At 39.0% G+C, this 20679-nt stretch overlaps 1 long non-coding RNA gene across 1 annotated transcript; it reads left to right on the top strand.

The window, feature by feature from the left end:
- The first annotated feature begins 395 nt into the window (after positions 1-395).
- LOC120802104 lies at positions 396-18618 on the top strand. Its single transcript, XR_005709182.1, has 2 exons — positions 396-624; positions 17846-18618. It is a non-coding gene; the product is annotated as an uncharacterized LOC120802104 (long non-coding RNA).
- Positions 18619-20679: the final 2061 nt, after the last annotated feature.

Consider the following 20679-nt stretch of genomic DNA (forward strand, 5'->3'; position numbering starts at 1 on the left):
CCGAATCTCGTGGCAATGGCCGAAATAAATGAATAAATGAATAAATAAACAAAGAAACGTGGGATCCAGTTAGCAGAGACACGGCCACGTGCCTCGGCGGAGGGGGACCTGTCTCATGGCGGCAGCGGTTGGATGCTGCCATAAGACGTGCGGAGGCATGTGACGATGCGTTTCCTTTGTTCCCTCCTCTCGAATACATTTAGATATTATATGCTTCGGGTTATTTAATTCAATTAATTCATTCATTTATTTATTGGGGGTGGGGGCGGGCGACGACCACGGTAGTCGCGTCATCTTTTTCCGGGGAAAATCCACGCAGTCATTTCATTTTCACTTTTAATCGCTGTGTGTGAGTTGTTGTTTTTTTTTTCGCGTTACAGATGAGTCACCAAACCGCTGTCCTCTCTGTCAACACGACGCAGTTCCTGTCGCCACTTCGCGGCGAAGGAGCTGCCGGCGACCGACTTCGCCCGAAGCCTCGGCTGAATCAAAAGTGAAAGCACCGCCGCCGCCGCTCCGGCACTCAGCGGTCTGGGTCTTTGTTCACTTGGACCGGCGCTCACGAACTTTGCGGATGGACTAACCATTCGCGCGTTAACCCCCGCGCGGGGGGCACCATTTGAGGTGAGTTTTCCCTCTGTATTACGGTATGTAAATCGTAGATTTACAGCGCCAGACGGAGGTGGTTGTGTTTCGCGAGGAGCCCGCCTCGCGAAACGGGGCTCTGTTGAAAGACAGTACAGACCCGTTCTTGGTCTTTAATCGTGTTTTTTAAAGTCGTTTGTCGCAACAAGAGGTAGGGTAGGCCTACAGCTGGCTGACCATCTAATTCGTTTTCTTCTATTCCCCTTTAGCCTACATCTTCTGTCGTTACTTCTTTATATAGATAGACAGACAGATGGATGGATGGATGGATAGATGGATGGATAGATAGATAGGTGAGAGACAGATGAATGGATGCACTACTCAGAGACAGGAAAAGAAAACCAACTGAACGGATTTTCCTACTCAAGTCTATGAAAAAACCGTGAGCATTTTTGAGGGTGAGAAAAACGAAACAAAAAAAAAAAAACCCCAAACAAGATCACGAGCCTGCGACAGGGTCATTGATTCGAGCCTGGTCCGCGGGAGGGAGTCGCACACAGCCCAATCTGTAGCTGTTTACATGTTGTTTTTCTTTTTAAAATGGCTACTCCCAGGCCAGACCCCGTTTGTTAACGGTAATGGAGCAGCGTTGGCTAGCACCTGCACAAACGCCGTATCACGAACAGCCGCCAGATGGCGCCAGAACGCGCCCGTGGCATTGGTAACATGGTCTGGTGAGATGTCGTGTAGGCTAAGTGATTATTCACATTTACTAAAAAAACAAAATAACAAAAAAAAAAAACCTTTAAGCCACTGTATGTCTTTAATTGAGTAGTGTGTCCCTAGCAGAGGAGCCAGGTATACTCTCTATGCTTCTACTCCACTACATTTCAGAGGGGAAATGCCGTATTTGTTACTGTGCCGCATTTATTCGACGGCTACAGGTCACTAGTTGGATGTGACACGAAAAACATGATGAAGCTGCTGGAGAGGCCTATAAAATGCAGCACGTGGTTAAAGATGAAACCGGTGGTTTTAATTACAAAAAGGCTCCGAGTTTTCCTTCCGGCAACTTATTCAAAACATAAAACGAGCTCCTCAAATGTCGGTGCTGTTTTGATAGCCGAGGCTATCAGTAAAATGTGGTGGTGCGGAGAGTTCAGGGTCTTTACTCAGGTAAACAGTGGCAATACTGCAAAAATAAAAATACGATTACGATTTTAAAAAATTGCATGAAGTATTATCAGCAAAATGTGTCTTCACGTGTCCACAATGAAATTAATCACTATGCACAAAATGGTCCCTGTGAGTGTTTCACTGTGATATATTATATCACTGGATCTTTATTGCCGATGCATTCATATGCAGGTACCGTTTTACTGCTGTGGTTTGTCAATGTGGAGCTAATTTTAACAATTTTAAAGGCTGTGCTATTGTGTAGTTGAATCTATGACAGTTCTTCCTTAACAAACTACTCGTACATTGTGGATGCAAAACTCTAATCTCTAAAGTAACAAAAGCTGTCGGATAAATGTAGCGCGATTAAAAAGTACAATATTATGCCTCTGTAGTGGAGTAAAAGTATTCAGTAGCATGAAATGGAAATACTAAGCAAAGTGCAAGTAACTCAAGTTTTGTACTTGTAAGTAATGTAATTGAGCAAATGTACTTAGTTACATCGAGCCGCTGATAATGAAGTAGTCAAACGTAGAGCCATTTGGACCAGCTACAACATTAAAATGCTGTTGACAATCTTAGTGTCTCAATAATTTAACAACATGGCAGTGACCAAGCTTCAGAGTGAGTACTTCACCTTTGAACCTCAAGCACACTGATGCTGTACTTTGCCTCTTTTATTTAAATAAAGGTTTTAAATACTCTTTCTGTCACTCATCCCTTATGACCTGAAACGGAAGTTGGTGTGAACATCAAAAACCTGATTTTAATGAGTGGACACCAGATGTCACCGTTGGTCAAGATTTAGATAAACACTGTATTGTGAATAGCCGCTAGATGGCGTCAAAGCCCTCAATATAACCTGCGTGTACCTTGACCTTCTTAGCTGGTGCTTATGCTGCGTTGATGTGTGTGAATAAGGCGGTGTAGTGCTTTTCGGTGTTAATGGCTGACTTGCTGACTGTATGTAGAGAAGAGTGGACCGGGCCGTTCACCGCTGAGATGCTCTCATCACATTGTTTTGTCACAATCACCCTGCAGAGCAGCTAAGTAAAAAAAGTCCTGCGTTGAAAACAGGAAATGAAGCTTCTAATCTAGGGCAGTGATGTTTGAGCTACTTTGAACCTGACCAGCCAGGAGGAGGCTTCAGATAACATTATTATAGGAACCTTTGAGCGGTGCAAACAAGTATTCAATCACACAAACAATATCACAGACTTAGACAGACTTCCCCATACCATCACCTGGCTAAAGTTTTGCACAGAAAGATCTCCAAAAGAAGATTAGAGATTACTAAAAGATACTTGATGTGGCATCAAAGTTTCAAATCCAGTTGACCTCTATGTATGTGTGTCTGTGTGTGTGTGTGTGTGTGTGCGCGCATGTTTGTCTGACACAGTATGAAAATGCTTGAGCCTTTGGTATGCCTTTGCCTGGTCTCCGCAGAATCTGTTTGGCTGATGCTGATGAGTGTCTCTGGTATCAGCCGTGATCGGTTACTGGGAGAGATATAACAACGACGAGACAAATAAATAACAAGCTGCCACAGACTCACACAGACGGCTGGGCCTAAGCAGAAGAGACACACACAATGTTTTGAAAGTGCTCAGAGTTGGTTGTTGAGTTTTGAGTCCCCAGAAGGAATTTAGGAGTGATTTTTTTCATTTGGAGCTTAGGTTAAGTTTGTGATATTAAAGAGGACCGAGTAATTCACATTATAACTGTGCAACAGGACAGTGACTGTGCACAATGGTTCCTGAACACACAAAAATGTTTTACTTTCTGAACCACGAGAAGTTTAAGTTCACCGGTTAAGGTCTGTCTGCGGTGCTAACTTAGCTTTAGTGTGTGATGTGACACCTCAACTCAAAGGTACACCGTCTTTGGCACGAACCCATGAGTTTGCATCTCAGCAGGGTCACAACCTGAGCTCCGTCCGGGTGGTAATCCCCTTGAAGTACCGAGACTTACGTGAGAGACTCAACCACGATGAGTCGTATTATCTGATAACTTCCAACGATGTTTATTGGTATATTCGGGTAATGTGTGAGAGAAAATTGGTAAATACCATGACTCTTATGATCACAACCCTGAGTATAAACAAAAGGCCTATTTTCACATTTCACAAACACAATAACATGATTAAAATCCTGAATAATCCAGTAAATTTGTTTTTTTTTTAAAACACTCTACCCCTAGAGTAAACTTCCTTGTTTAAAACAATGCCACCTATATTTTTTTTAGTATGTTTCTCCTGGAACCTAACAAATAAGTCTAACTTTTTTTCTCCATTTTAGTGCACATTGGTTATTAGAAGGTGATGGGACTTGTTTAGTGTACTATTTCTGTGATAAAAAGCCTAACACTCAGCAAGCTGTCGTGACGCTGGGAACCCCACCCATCTGGCACTCAGAGGACTCTAGAACAAACACACAGAATCATTTGCAAGCACGAACTGATCTGAAAGACGAGGAAACTATCATCTGTCAGCTCCTCGCCACTGCAGTGTTTTCATTCACAAAACATACAAATCCTCTAGTAGAATCTAGCCGATTCAGTGCCCTGAAGGAAAAAAAACACTATTAAGAAAAACACAGTGACACTTACAGATGATTTTTGTAAATGCCATGTCTGAAAAGCTTCTTCTGTAAAGAGGAGTGCCAAAATGTGCCATAGAGGATGAGATTGGGAGGGGATGCATCAACTGTCAAAGCCGAAATTGGATTTCCTAACTTGAGGCAGGTTTCTCATAAATACCTTAGCGTGCCCCTGTGAGAAGCACCACCTCCTGGTCAGATGTTGGAACTGCATGGCAAGGCTTTATTCAAAGTCACGTGATTTATAAGAAATTGGGCCTCTGACTTAAAGCAGGTCACACTGTAACCCAGAGCCTAGCAGAGAGACTGTAAAGCTGATGACTTGGCTTTTTTTTTTTAATCACGTTGGTGGAGTTTTATTTCTCTTATCTGAAGATTATAGAGTTCAGAATTGACATGTACATAAGTTGATCTCTTGGTTGTGTAATTCATCCTACATGCATCCTTGTTAATCACATGTGGGAGTTTTGGGTTGAGGTTACAACATGTTGCAATGATTCCATCATGATTGGGGCTCTCTTTATCACATGAATGAGAATTTTGCAGCAAGGCTTGAAATGGAAAAGTGTGGTCACCATAAAGCTATTTTATTTTCTTAGAAACCACAGAGAGCCAGCCATGCTTTTTGCGTGACCACCATGGTTTTTGGTATGAAAGCATGCTATAAGCCGAAAGAAGGCATTCTTTTCAACTTGTAATAAAAATCATAAAAAGAAGAAGGAAGGTTTACAGCTTGCGGTAGACAGAGTGATGTTTAATCTGCAATTCACCCGGCAACCAGCAGTGTCTTTGCTCGTAAGGTGAGGACTTCAGCAGCCCTCAGGTGGGGAGGGCTAACAATGAGGATATGCGGTAAAAAAAAAATTAAAGCATCTAGCCTGTGGTTGAGAATAGCAGCCACAATAAAAATACCTGAACCCCAAAGAATCACATGAATGCAAATTTTCCTAAAAATAAATGAAAAAAAATCTGTGGTATGTTTTTAAACAGGTCTCGCTGCCTACATATCTGTGTCTTTGTTTTCCTCCCTATTTTTTGCTTTTGTTGTTGTTGCTGTGACTTTACCCTCATCTGTGGCCGCACCCACAGCAGATAGCATGGTAGTACTAAGACATTGCCACCGAAAGGTGAGCTCAGGTAAATGGGGAACTGACGTGACTCAGTCCTAATATTAGAATTAGATTTAGTGTAGTTAACACAACAACACTAGGAAAGACGTTGAGGTATCTACTAGGATGTTTTAGTGAGACTGGAAGTGTTTCCTGTCTCAAAAGAACAAACAGCTTGTCAGCTCTGTTAAAAAACAGACAGACTGCATTGTTTGGAATGGCTGTAGCTCATTCCTTGCATGCTGTTTACAGTATGGTCGGCTGTGCCAGGGATCTGCTCACTCAGATAACCTTTTGCCCTTTGCTATACTGTGATACTGAGACATATACCCAGATACACTCTGTCATGTGGAAACCATGATAAACATTGTCAGATGAATGGTTATACAATCTTCTAGGATTACAGTAAGAAGAAGATTTCAATCCTTTTGAAACATCGCTGCAGAGGCTCAGTAGCCAAGACCTGCCACATTCCTGCCAAGTTCACAGACCTGCCGTGTTCTCCCAGAGGAACCGTATCTGTTCTTTTAATTTATTTACTTGTTTGTTCTTGTTACTAGTTACCTGAGTATTGACAGCTGTCCCTGGCCTATGCAACTGTCCAGGGCCATAGATATTAACATTAAAACTACTGGCACATGTAGGGAATCTTAAGGTGTAACGTCTGAGTGAATGAGGCAGTAAGTTGGACAAGTCAATTAATACAGGTTCTCTGGATGTTATGGGTGGAAGTGGCAGAGCGTCAGCTGTCTTTGCTCATCGAAAAGCGGCCCCAAGGTTCTCAAGTGATGTTTGTTTTTTAAGGAATTTATAGACCCTTGTGATACAGAGATGTTGGAATTCCTTCTCAGGAAGCCACAACCTCGCCTTAAGTGACAGAAGACGGAACAAATCTGAACACAAAAGGTGTAGTGATGCTGTGGGCCATTGTTATTATTTAAAATAGTCCGTACAGTACTACACCCATGAGGGCTTTGGTGATAACAATGCTGTCCCAGTAACAAGGACATTCCTATTATTCCTATATTATGTTAACATATGCTTCCGACACTTCCCTTTAGGAAAAATGACATGAAAAGTGACATGATTTGTGTCAGCATGTATCCAGAAACGACATACGTATACTTTCAAGTGACAAAACCCTATAGGGACTGTGATTGTCACTCTAGTCCATCAGGAGCAAAGGAAGAAATCGGGTGACATTATTATTGAGCAACAAAGTCAGAAGAAGGAAGAGGCCATGGTGGATGGATGGTTTGTTTCCTAACAACAGTGTTGGTTTCTTCGAACTACGACCATGATTGTTCCTTAATGTTAACAACGTGGTAGTTTTAACCCAAACCAAGAGGTTTTTTTCTTACCTCAGCTCAATTACCAGTATCTTTCCCTACCCCTAACCAAGTTTGTGTTTGTGTCTAAACCTAACCAGACCTTAACAATAGCATTGTCACGTCACGAAACTGATTTATTTCCAAAGCAGGGACACCTATTTCTCATTAACCTGCTCTCACAAAAAAAAATCACTTTGCCTTGCAGCTCAGCCAATGATGAACAATTGTTTTGTAAAGAAAAAGAAAAATAAGTGTCACCAAGAGACAATGTATGGACTAGTTTAGGCCCAGCAAGACTTCTTTAACTCATAATTTATTTGCTCAGAATGTATTTGCTATGTATTTTTAGCTGAAGGCAATGTCATTCAAAAAAGACAAGATAATTTGGTTGATTCACGAGATTATCCAAACTTTTATTTCGACATGTATCATTCTGAAGTGTATTTATTATGCAGTGATGTTTCTGGCATTCACTGGAGAAGTTACGTGGTTGTCCTTCACCTAACTGTCATGTTGTAATTTTGCATGTACTTAGCGCCTGATTAAAATCCAACTGCTGCCTGGCAAACCTACCTTTGTTCTGTTACTTGGTCTGATAGTATTGGCACAGTGTATGGTATCCACCCCCTCAGTGTGTGTGTGTGTGTGTGTGTGTTTGTGTGTGTGTAAGTAAGACAGAGAGAGAGAGCAACAAGCAGGGTTCTGGTCTTTCCAGTAAATCAGCCAATTCAAGCAAACTGTCTTCTTCTTTCTTTCTTGTTTTTTTCTCTTATCAGTGCCACAGACTTACCCATGCCACCCACACACACACACACACACACACACACACCCACACAGTTGCATGCACAAGCCAAGCAGGGCTGTATGACCAATATGCAGCCATTTCCCACAGGCAGACAGAAACTTGGCTTTGGCCTTTCCAGAAAGTCAGCTGACTTACTCTCTCGCTCTATCTCTCTCTTGTTTCTCTCTCTGCCTCCTTCTGTTTGTATGTCTCTCTCAGCCACCACTACAATTCTCTCCCACTTCCACACACCAAAACACACTGGGTTGCATTCTCACATCTTTGGATTTTGGGCAAACAGGCAATTCCTGTTTACAGAAGTATCACAGTCAAACATAATTTGATTACAGTAAACATGAAAGTTTCTATGAATTAGGTCTCCGTCCAGCTGTTTGGGTGTGTCTTGCAAAAGTGGTGGTAGAGTATTCAGTATTCAGATCCTTTACTTAAGTGAAAATAACAATACCACACTGTAAAAATACTCCATTACAAGTTAACATTCTGCATAGGAAATGCTACTTCAGTGAAAGTAAGTTGTATTTGCACAATGTATTTAATGTACCAAAAGTAAAAGTACCCAACTAAAAACAGTTGGCCCTTGTGAGTGTTATAATATTAAAAGTCATATTATTGGATTATTATTACTGATGAATTAATGTGTAAATAGCATTTTACTGCTGGAGTTAATTTGGTGGAGCTAATTCAGCTAGCATAATCTGGAATATTGTATCATGTTTTATCAGATTATGTGTTTTGTGTGTAAAATCTTAATCTGAAAAGTAACTAGCAACTCCTACTGTCAAATGAAAAAATTAAACGTAAACGTCACACAGTCAAATAGTATGCAGCGTACAGCCTTTACAAAATAGACACACGAAGATGAAACCTCTGCTCTTGTTCAACAATTTTGTTGAAAATGGATCACATTTCGTGACAGTTTTCAAAAACGCTGACAGAGCACTGAAAGAGAAATTCTTTTAAAAGACAGAGTTTAGGGTTTTCTTTTTTTAAGACCGGGATCTCGTTCTGGTGCTTGGGAACATAAACCGGCCTCTTGACGAACAGCAGCGTCAATACAGGCAGTAAGGGGGAGTTGTCTTATTTGGGACGGCATCCAGTTGAGTCCTCACTCAGCCTTGACAGACTGGGCATTATCTGAATACACAAAGCCAAACCATTATAAGATCTCGCCATCACCGTGACAGCATTTGCTTATTTGGTAACAGCAGCACATAAAGAACAGAGCAGTAAAACAAAAACAAAAAAATGACAGTGAACTGACAGTGAAGAGAGTGAAGATTCAAAAACAGTAAACCTATTTTATTGAGGATAGGTCGTTTTCAGGCTTGTGCACAAAAAAGAGTTTGTGTCAGAGACGAGGTATCATTAGATCAGTAGATATTGTAATACTAATAACTTTATTTGTATAGCACTTTTCTTAACACAGTGAAAAGCATAACCAGATTAATAAGATAATAAATAAAATGAGTAAATAATATTATAATATATATAAAAGATCAGACAAATCAGTGAAAAGCCAGTTAAAGAGGCGTGTTTTTAGAAAGAAAATACAGAAGTAGTGACACAGATTGTGAACAGTTCTTCATTCCACAGGCGCCATGACAGCAAATGCTCATTGAACCATTGTTGCAAATCTGGCCAAATCTAGAACAGCGAGAAGAGCTTTTTCTGCTGATCTAGGTGTCTGTGGTTATACATATGGGTTTGGAGCTATTCCACTGAAGTAAGTGATCAATAGGTCTTTGTACTGTATTCTTGAGGCAATGGGTGCTAAAATTGAGGTAATATGTTTTCTTCTTGTGGTTCTGTTGGACTGATTGCATTCAGGTTTTTTTGTTGTTGTTTGTTTGTTTGTTTGTTTGTTTGTTTTGCATTTTACCGGGTACTGAGTTCCAATAATCCAGATGAAATAAAGATCAACAGCAGACAGACGCTGTTTGACTTTAGAGATGCTTCTCAACTGACAAAAACAAAACACAAAAAAACATTGGTAATTGGTTGTTAAAGTTCAGATTTGAATCTAAAATGACCCCCTAAATTTCTGGTAGATGTCTTAAAGGTAATGGTTGGCATGAAGTAATCTCTTACATATGTATTTTACATTACAGAGGTGGGCTCAGGCTGCAGGTTGACCTGAATTTCCAACAGGTACCTGCAGGTTCTTTATCAGTGCATCCTGCTGTTTTGTTTCGATGAAGGAAGTGACCTGGCAGTTCAACTGAACAGTTTAAAAAATTAGGTCATGTTGATCGTCTAAATGAAGCACAGGAAATCAGAGTTTAACGTTTGTTTTTTTTGGGGGGGCCTTTTTTGATTCTTGTAAATCCAACTCACAGAAAGTTGTAAGTTCACAGAAAGACTAAAACGCACAAGAATAAAAATGGAATGCACAAAGAAATTTTATAGAATGCTTTCACATTTTAACAGCTTTTAACTGCAAGATGCCTTAACAAACACAGCAAGTCTAGATGACACAACCCTGCTTCATCTGTCCTGCCCTCAAAGTCAACCCAATTGACCAAATTAGGGTGAACAGCTTTGATTAAACCTGCAGGGGCGAAACAGCTACCACACAACACCTGCAAGTTCTCACCACCTCTCTTTTGCTTGTGACAACCAAAGAGTGCCCCGGTGTTTCCAGTAAATCAGCCGAATTATTATCACTATTTGTTTCTCTCTCTCTCTCTCTCTCTCTCACGCACACGCAAAGACACACGCACAGACACACACACACATACGCACAGACACACTCTTTGGCCCCACCCTCCCCATCGCTGTCACACCCACACTCACACAAACACAGGCATATCCATTAACATGCCTAAATTAAATCTGCCTCAGTGAAAGTGCTACTTCTTCTTCTCAGCTTGGTCTTCAATCCCTCATGTGCAACCAAAAACCAGACTGAGAATATTCATGTACACATTTACTTTTTCTACATCAGTTGGTATCAGTGTGTGCAGTGATGGTTATACCGTGAGATTTACTGATCTAGTAAATAGCCAAGTAATTACAGGTGACGTTTGGTAATAAACTAATCTCTTTACGAAAACTCTAAAGCATTTTTCTTCCTGCCAATGTTTCAGAATGACTGATAGCTTTATACAAAATCGCTTGGAGCAAATGTTCTCCAGGTGACACGACATCTTGGAAGAATTTCTACGACTTGTGACGACTCCAGCTGTGATTGCTCATAAGTTTTGAAGTATGCAGTAAGACATGTGCTGCAATGAGCTGTCTGTGCAAGTGTGAGTCATTATGAAACTAATGCATAACTGCTGAAAATTATTTTAATTTTGGTGTTTTTTTAGATGCCAACGTTGATAATTAGTTGAGACGTCAAATGGCAAAGACAGCCATGACAGGCAGTGTGAGCTGGCACTCTCTCACGACAGTGGCACTCGGGCCAGTGTTCAAATCTGACCAGCCTCCCGTTGTTTATTGTCTGGTTACGTGTTTGGCTCATCCTTCCATCTTGAGGGGTTTCATAGCAAATATTAATTAAACCAAGAATTCCGCGTATTATCCTTGGGGCATAAACAATCAATTTAATCAGAATCAGAATCAGAAAAACTTGGTCCACACAGGAGACTGCTTTCTTACAACTGCTCAACACGCAGTTAAGAAAGAGGAAGTAAAGCTCCTATAAATAGTAATAGTAATTAATACACAGTGAGCGAACATTCATTTGAGTAAAAGTAGAGAAGTGATTTCGGCAGAGCTAATTTAAACTACTTCATGAACTTTGAGTAGTTTATAACCATGCATCATATTTTATGAACTAATCACGTGTGTGTTATCTAAAATCTGAATTCGTAAAGTAAATAAAGTCAGTAAAGTGCATTAGCAAAATTTGCCTCACAACTGTGGTGGAGTAGAAGTATAAAGTAGCATAGAATGGTAATACTCAAGTAAAGCAGTTTAATTTTACTCCCAATATCATACAGACGACCGGATAAGCATACACCTCTGTTCTTTCAAACTACATTAGCACTTTCCAAAACCAATCCTTGTGCTTGAACGAGCTAACTAGTAGCCTTGAGCTACCTAGTTTGTTTGTACAACAATCAAAACTGTGACAGTATCATGAAAACTAAAAAAAGTAAGGGGGACCAGCACACTTGTTTAACCGACAGAATATTTTTTTTCTCATGGAGATGGCACGCCGTTTCTCAGTACCGAATTATGTAATTTCCTGTCAGAGCATGTCAAACAAAGGGCACACTCCCATTTGAAAAACACTGGTAGGAGAGTGTTTTGAGCTGGAGGGAATCAAGTGAAATCTCACATGCTAATTAAAGCCGAAAAATACAGCACTTCATATATATACAGCACTCGGTCATATTATTGATGTTATTTTTCACACAAACGCAAATAACTCCATGAAGGGAAATTAATCACAATAAATAAAGAGCAAAAAAAAAAAACACTTCAACATTTATGGCGGGATCTTGTCATATCATTCAGACAATCATGAGCAGTGGGGTGGGGAAAAACATTCACGTGAGCCTCCTCGTCGTATCTCTGAGCGGCTGGTTCATTCATCTCAACGATATCATGAAGTGTTATGTACAACTATATCTCACGCTCATGAACTTGACACAGTTATGCTTTATTTATCCCCAAATGAAGTTATTATTCTCTCATTTCTTTCTTCAAATTTCCACCCTGCTAGAAGACAGTACCGATACAGGTTATCATAAACTTCCAGCGTTCAGGCAGCTTATCGGCCATCAAACAAAGACAATTAGGCCAAATAAAATACTATACTATAAACTAAGGAAACTGAGCAGGAAAGGCCAAGATATCTCGACATTTAGTCTTGTCAAGCGCCAGTATCAATGGATTTTATGCTTCCCATAATGTACCTTAATAGAATCTTTTTTTGGGCTTAGTCCCTCTTTATCCAAGTTTGTGATTCAGGGATTCTGTAAAAAATGTATAGTCTCCAAGCCAAAGTTGACATACTCAAATGATGATACCTAAGCAATTTTTACAGACTTGACAAATCTCCTCTCTACAGAGCAACAGGAGACAAAATACAACTATTTTCACAGGTCTGCGTAGAACTCCCTGCGCGACCCCGCTCCATATAGCCACTATCCACCAAGTGCGGGACGGTCACACCGGACTACGGGGTTCGCATCCACAGTCCCAACTGTGGTTAGGGTTAGGCAACAAAGGCACTTTAGTTCAAGTTAAGGAAAGTTGGTGGCTTTTGGTTAAATGTTAATAAACATGTTGTGACTGAAGTCACTGTGGAATTTCCATAACCTTAACCAAGTGCTGCCTGTGCCTAGACATAGCCATAAAAGAAGTTAAATAATGCAATAGTCACTGCATACTGCAAGATCCAATCTTTTGGCGAAAAACACATTAAACGCTTTTGTTAGTGAACATTTTACTGATAGGTTCAGTATCAACATTTTTTCTGTTTGCCAGATACGTTGATTAGCAAAATTATGTTAATAGAAATGTAATCCATTTCGCATAACACTTCCTTTAAAACGTTTTTGGTGTTGCAAATTAATTTGCATGATAATTAGTTGTATAAAAATAATTACTGTGATTAGTAAACTGACTCTGAGATGGGAAAGTGTCCCTTTGACATGTAAGCATTTTGCATGTGACTATAAAGAACAGACTTTGGAACAATAAAGTAAAATAAAATTTAAAAAAATATTAATACAATTTACAAAATCAAAACATTTGACCCATCTCCAAAGACATGTTTGTTCTGTATTTAAAAAATAAACCTTGTTAAAGTAAAAAATTATGGTTGGAATCAATACCACTTTACTGTGGTGGAGACACTACTGATACACACACACACACACACGCAGACACATATTGACTTGCATGGCAGTTTCTTATGGCACATTAAGAACCCCAGAGTAAAAGGCAGAAGCTCTGCAATCGAACTTATAGGACATTGGCAGCAGTGCTTGTGTGAAAGAAAGTAAAACTCAGGATTGCCTTTTATATAAATTTTATCACAAAAACTTTGTTAAATTTAATTTTGGATAAAGAATGTGGGATTTTACACAAGATTCCTAATTGTAGTACAGGTGTGGTGTATTTAATCGCAGTATAAACTTTTGAGTGGTATTAGTCAGTGTCACGAGAGAGAAAAAAAAACCTAGGGAAATACCACCTCGGCTTGATTGTAGCCATCTTGGTATGAAATTTTCAGGGGAAGTAACCTCGCTATTACAATTCTGTCATTTCACAACTATTTGAAAAAAACAACTCCAAAGTGACTGACTGATCTTCAGTCCAAAGTGACTCAGTGTGTAGTGTTATTAAAATGAGCACAAGTCAAGAGAAATGTTTATACATGCCAGTGGAAAGCACCAGAGATATCAACCTCCATTTCCTCTCTGCATCACCAACACACACACACACACGCATGCGCATACGCAGACATACAGACACAAACACACACACACTTACCACACACAACCTTGAACTTAAAACCAAGTCTTAACCTTCAAACAGCCCTTTAAAGTTGAGAGGACCGGCCAAAATGTCCCCCATTTTCCCAAAAAGTCGGCACTCCATAAGGTGGATAACGCCGACTGGTCCTCACACAGATAGAAGTACAAGTTAACAAACACACATAAGTCCCCTCCCTGCCGGTTTCCTTCTACTGTCTTCTCTTGTGGCTTTTACGTGCTATGTGTGTTTGCAACTCTCATCTACAGCAGTAAGGGACAGATGTGAATTGTGGGTTTGGTGTCTATACCTCAGTGTATGGCGCTCCTGAGGCATCTGGGACACATGTCATGGTAGCCACCATATACTTTTCAACTTCTGATAGACAGATTTAAAGGATAAGGCTCCTTGTCATAAACAAATCCCAGGAAAAGACCAAAATCAACAATCCTACAAAAAAAAAAAGCTGTCTATGTAGCCAAAGGCTGATATATCTTATTCATCTGTTTCATAGATTTCCATTATTGTCCAAAAACTATTAAAAACACATCAGTTAGCGACACATTAGCATGAATACGGACACTATAATTTAAGTCAAACCCAAATACACAGCGCTGCTACTGTAAATACTCAATAGTGAGTTCTATTTGCTAAGTGTGCGGCTGTTGTTGATAATAAGAAAAATATATATAACAACACCAGTGCTTTCCTTTAACAAAGACGGGTAAAGAACTGAATTGCCCTTACTATATTACCTAATAATAGGATAACAGTCAGTGATGGACTGCACATCCAAACAGCAGGAATAAACAGGTTAATTTTCATGCTGTAGCAGCTTAAATACACATATGATATAAATACACACAGTCAGAAAAAGTTCTTACAGTCACAGAACTTCATTTTCATATGGTTTATAAAAAGATCTCCCTTTTAAATTCTACAGATCACAAAATTGCCAATGATACTAAACATTTTAAGCTAAATTTGGGGGGAAATGTCTATAAAATGCAACCCTGTACCTTAGCATTTATACCATTGATTAGTCATTTGTACACCCAAATATGTTGTGGTAAGAAACATAGTTGTTGCCTGGATAATGTGGCCCAATATATCCAGATAGTTTTATATCTGGTAAATTGATGTAGCCTTAAAAAAAAGGGGGTCTTGGGTTTGAACTGTTCATTCAGTGTAAAAATCACATAAATCCAATGAAGTGCTGGAATATTGATAACGAATGTATGTGTGATACTGTCAGACGGAGTGAGGATTTTTCCAAACTCCAATCTACTAAAAAGGGGAAAACTGTAAATGAAATTGATATTGCTTACAATAACACTTAGCTGCCACAGTAAGCTGGTATCAACAGGTGCCGAGCCAGACATATCCAACACATCGTCAGTCACCACCACTGTCGCTAGTTTTCTCCCTCCCCATGTTGTGTTGTTTTCTAAAGAGAGAAAATGACGGATAAGAGGCATTTTCCACTTCCTATTTCACTGACCTTTGTTTGCATGGCCGATTGTGATGCTGCTACTTTTGTTCTAACGCAAACTAAAAACAAAAAAAACCCCACATTCAGAAAACACATTCAGACAAAGTTAGTTGACGGTATCTTGGTTAAAGGTCAGATCTTTTATTGAAATCAGGGTTTTTGATGCGGCCCTGAACTTTTGCTGTATTTGTTGGGTTTCGCGCCATGATCCTGAAGAAATTAAATCATTTTGTTGTTGTTAGACTTGGACTTGAACTTGAACTTCAGACATTGTAGTCCAGAATCAGTTGCTTTAGTGTGCGTGTTGTGCACATTAGTGTAGAATTGTAAAATGGGGAAATAAAACTTTTGAATGCTCAGCCATCAGCAAAACCTCTTGATTTAATCCGTACAAAAACCTGGACTTATACATGTTTTCATATATTATATTTGTTATTTCATATAATTCCTTTAACTTTGAAATTAAACTGTACAGACAACATATTTTTAAAAGGCAGTAGGCATCGTCATTGTCATAGAGTCTGTAATTGTTGGTTGAAGAAGCAGGAAAAAATATTTAAACTAGAGAACACAGTGATATTATGCGTGTGTGTTCCCCCCCTTGTTCAAGTTTGTACCATAACCAGCACCTGTTGACCTCATCCAGTCTGAGTTTACTATACAGAAACCTCAACAGTTATTTATATTTTTATTTATATTTAACATTTACATCCAATATTTATATAACTATGGGTGAATTATTTTTAACTGGTCAGTATTGAGATATATTTTGCCTCAGTAACAGCTATAGCCTCAGAAATTGTTAAATAATATTTTGCAGTAATTGTTTCATATTGTAAAAATTTTACAGGAATTTTACAGAGTGATTATTTCTCATGACAAAAATATATTATTTATAAAAGCTTTCTTTTATAACAGTGATTAAATAAATTCGACAAAACAATGAGAAATCCAGAAGTAATCTATTATTAATCTATTCCTAAAAGAAAAAGAAAATCAAAAACCTCTTAAGTTTTTATAAAAATCTACACATTTTGAGGGAATACTGATCAGTTTCCAGAACTTGATAATATGCAGCTATGATATATACAGCTTTTGTATTTGCCTTTATTTTCATTCCTCGTGATTTTAAAAGAAAGCAATTTTTTTGTATTTGGCGGTAATGCTCTGCCCAATTTTATATGCAGTCTCACGCAGATAGCTTAATTTTGGGCAACAGGGATATTTCCACCAAACATCCTTCATCTTATAATGAAGCCCACTATTTACAGTATAATTTAATTGTATGAATCAGGCGCCAGTAAAACATTTACTGGCTCCCACTGACATTAAAATGTAGGTAAAGAAAATAAGAATATGGAGTACAAGGGTAGTAACTACTGGGCAATTTAGAGGGAAGGTAAAATAAATAATACTTATTGATATAGAGTACCTATAGGGTATAGTACTGGGAAACAAAGAGGCACTTGTCAATCATTTATGGAGTACAGCAATGAACTTATTGCAAAGCAGATTTAGCCCACCAGTTTATTTTCTTTGGCTTGACTACAGTGTAGGTACTGTTCCTTAGAGTAATGGATGAGGTGTAATAAAAACAAATGCTTTTGCCCTTTGCTCGTGGCAGTTTTTAGCTAGGGAAAGTAGCTCTAACAGAAAATCGGGTATCTAACAGACAAAAATTGCTATAGAGGCATCGTTTCTTAAAGAGGAGTATTACTGTGTAATTAAAAAAAGGGGAGAACAGTCAACACTTGATGTTACAGCTTGCACGTTTTTCTGGATTTTTTATGTCAGAGTTGTATTTCACAGGTAGATCTTACGAAATTATTTTTTTATAGAGCCGCGACTCCATCTTTGACCTGTGTTTGTTTGTTACGAGGTTATAGAGTTTATTTTGGTTACTACCGGTGGTAATGTTGCTCCACGCAGCAACTAAATCCAACAATCATAAAATTTGCTCTCAAATTTGTGGAACATCCACTTAACTCCTTGTTTTGGTTAATTTAGATCAATACATGTCCAAAAATTCCAGGGTTTTCTTTCTGTGGGTTTTTTTTAATACTTCCTTGAAACCTCTTCAAACTTTTTTCTTTCTTGCTTTCTTTCTTTCTTTTTTTATTTTTATTTTGCCTGAGTAGCATATGGCACAATTCCTCCGATCTGACACATGAAAAAATGGGGCTGCTTTTTTGGTTTAATTGTTTTTCATAAAAAATTAAAGTGCACCATCCTGGGAGATGTGTACCACAAAATGTTGCAATATGAAAAGGCAGACATGTGTTTACTCTTAAATTATCTGTTCTCCTTTCTGATAGGGTAGCAGTCTGCAAAGGATCAAAAAAGTAGTCCTTGTGCCCTCCACCTCTAAGTCTGCAACAGAAGAAGGAAGAAGACAGCATGATGGAGGTCTGTCTGTAGAGGAACTGCGTCTGAAACACAGAAGGAGACAGACTGTGGGAATTGTGAATACATACATTCAGCATCAAAATATGGACATACTGTAGCGTAAAAAGGAGTCTGTAGTCAGTAAGTGTGACATTCACATCGGCTTTTTAATGGTTTTAGCAGTTTGCCCAGTCCAGAGTTTACCTGCCTGAGGAGATGAGCTCCTAAATGTCAATAAAAGTATATCATCATGATATATTGTTTTAATATTTAAGAAGAGTTAATACGAAATTTCATTGTAACACAGTGTATGTTCACTTGACCGCTGCTGACCTGATATTTTTATGGGATTTGATCGTAGTATGAAAAAGCATGACACTGTAAACTGAACTAAAGGGGTTATACACGGGCATTTGTCATATCAAATGTTTAACATACGGTAGCCCGGCTTCACCCACACCTCTGTTTGATGACTTCATGATTGATTTGCTGTTTGTTAGCTACGCGACAGAAGTATTTTAAATGTAAGATACTGTATGTTCACACAAGTGCAAACATCAAAGAAAGAAATCAAGCTATGTATAGCCACAATTTTTATTTTATAAGAATAAAATCTTGCTTTATGATAGAAGTTCAATAACATCTGACTAGGTCACAAAGGCTCTATAATAATAAATTATACATAATAAATGATAATAAATAATGAAGCGTGTTGTGTGTTGCTATTTTCCGTATGTGCGGGAGTGTCTGTGTGTCCATGCATCAGTCTATGAAACTGGTCAGACAGATTGTTATACTTTATAGCAGGTGGCTAACGGCAGTTATTTTTTCAGTTGTCTAAACACAAAGGATTGAGGAAAGGCTATTCAGGCTGCTAGGCTACATTCACTGGTTTTCGTTACGCCCGTTAAATCAGACGTAAAATCCATGTTTCATAAATAACAACAGTGGCATTGTGGAGCTTTTAAATTCTCAGTAGGCTTTTAAATTTTTGTTTCGCAAGCTTTTTGTACAGTCTTAAAGAAACAATCCACCACAGTATAATACTTTAGACTTATTGTTGTTTCCAATTGGTGGAAGAAGTAAAAAGTTGTAATACTACACTGTAAAAATACTCAATCTGTTGTCCCGCAATGAAAATTTTAAGTTATTAACTAAAAGTTCATAAGAATTTTTCAGAAGTATAAAAAGTAAAAATACCCCAGTGAGAATTATACTACTATCATAGCTGTTTTACAGTTGAGGTGACCTCAGTTTACGTTCTACAATGAAAAACTCACACATAATTGGTATTTTACAGTATTTTTAGATTCTGTATATTTAAATTTGACTAATTTTCGATCAATGAATGATTTAATAAATTATTCAAAATTTCTCCATTTGAATTTTACACTTTGAAAGAGTATTAAGTGTTGGATTATCACTTTTATCAACAGAGAGAAAAAGAAGTGTGAGGAAAAGTCACTTCACCGAACAAAAACACAACTTTATTAATATGCAGAGAAATGTCTGAACACACTGAATATAATACAGCGTGTAAAATTACTCTACAGTGGACTGTGTTTTTCAACAGCAAAGAATAATTGGCATTAAGCCCTTTGTATTGCTAAATGTCACACTGGTTTAATTTATGTTTTATTTTTCTTTACTATTTAACCTTTATTTAATCAGATAATCACGTTGAGATCAAGAGCGTAAGCCGCTGGTATTAATTACTGGGGAGGTGTGAGAGGTAGGCAGCTGTGGGGGCAAGGAGGGTGGGGATCTGTGTGGCTGGAGGAGGAGTCAGGGGCAGCCGTGGTACCTGTGATGAACGTGTTGAAGAACACTTTCCAGTCATTGGCTCTGTTCAGGTTTCCCTCAAAGTGACTGTTCCTAGCCTTGAAACCTGTGATCTTTTTCATAACAGACCACACATCTCTCACATTGCTTTGCTGGAGGTAGCTTCCTCCTGTAGTTATCTTTCTTTCCCACGGCCTCACTTTTAGTTCCTTCTGCACGCTCTTCAGTAGGCCTCTGTCCCTGTACCTGAAGGCTCTCTTCTTCCTGTTCAGCAGCTCCTTCATGTCCCAAGTGACCCAGGGCTTGTTGTCGGGGAAGCATCGAGGTGTTGATGTCATCTCCACAGAGTACGTTCCCGTCTGTGGCCTCCAAAAAAAGAAAACCCCTGCAGAGTGTCATTAGCTTCTTGTGACCACCCACTCACAGTTCTAGTGGTCACGGGCTGCTGCATGATGATAGCTGTGTAGGTGGGACTGAGAAGCACCAGGTTTTTGTCTGAACCTGCCAAGGGAGGGGAAGATCAGTGGAAGTTTATGCATGTTTTACGTTTGCATATAGGAATTCCAATCTTTTATTTTTATCACCTGACATACTGGTAAAAACATTGGTAGTGAGGCAGAAAGAGAAGTGTGGTTGAAGTCTCCTGAGAGTACCACGGAAGCACTCGGGTCTTGAGTTTGTAATTTACCCCGAAGGGTCCCGCTACAGCTCTTCTGTACCTACCCTGCGTTCATCACATCTGTATTTGTGCTCGTTTTCTGAAAACTTACGAATATGGGCAAAACGGAGCAGCACCACCGGAAATTGTGGGGTCAGTGTAGCTAATGGTTAAAGCGAGAAATGACCATAGGACACCACGAAGAAATTTTACAAATGGCGGACGTTTTTGAGGAGAGGTTATGCGAGTTGGTCAACATGTAAATGGTGTTACTTCGCCCGGCCACAGAGACCAAAGGGTACATTATTACGACCTCCTCCACTG

Source organism: Xiphias gladius, chromosome 17 (assembly GCF_016859285.1).
Source record: "Xiphias gladius isolate SHS-SW01 ecotype Sanya breed wild chromosome 17, ASM1685928v1, whole genome shotgun sequence".
Lineage (NCBI taxonomy): Eukaryota > Metazoa > Chordata > Actinopteri > Istiophoriformes > Xiphiidae > Xiphias > Xiphias gladius.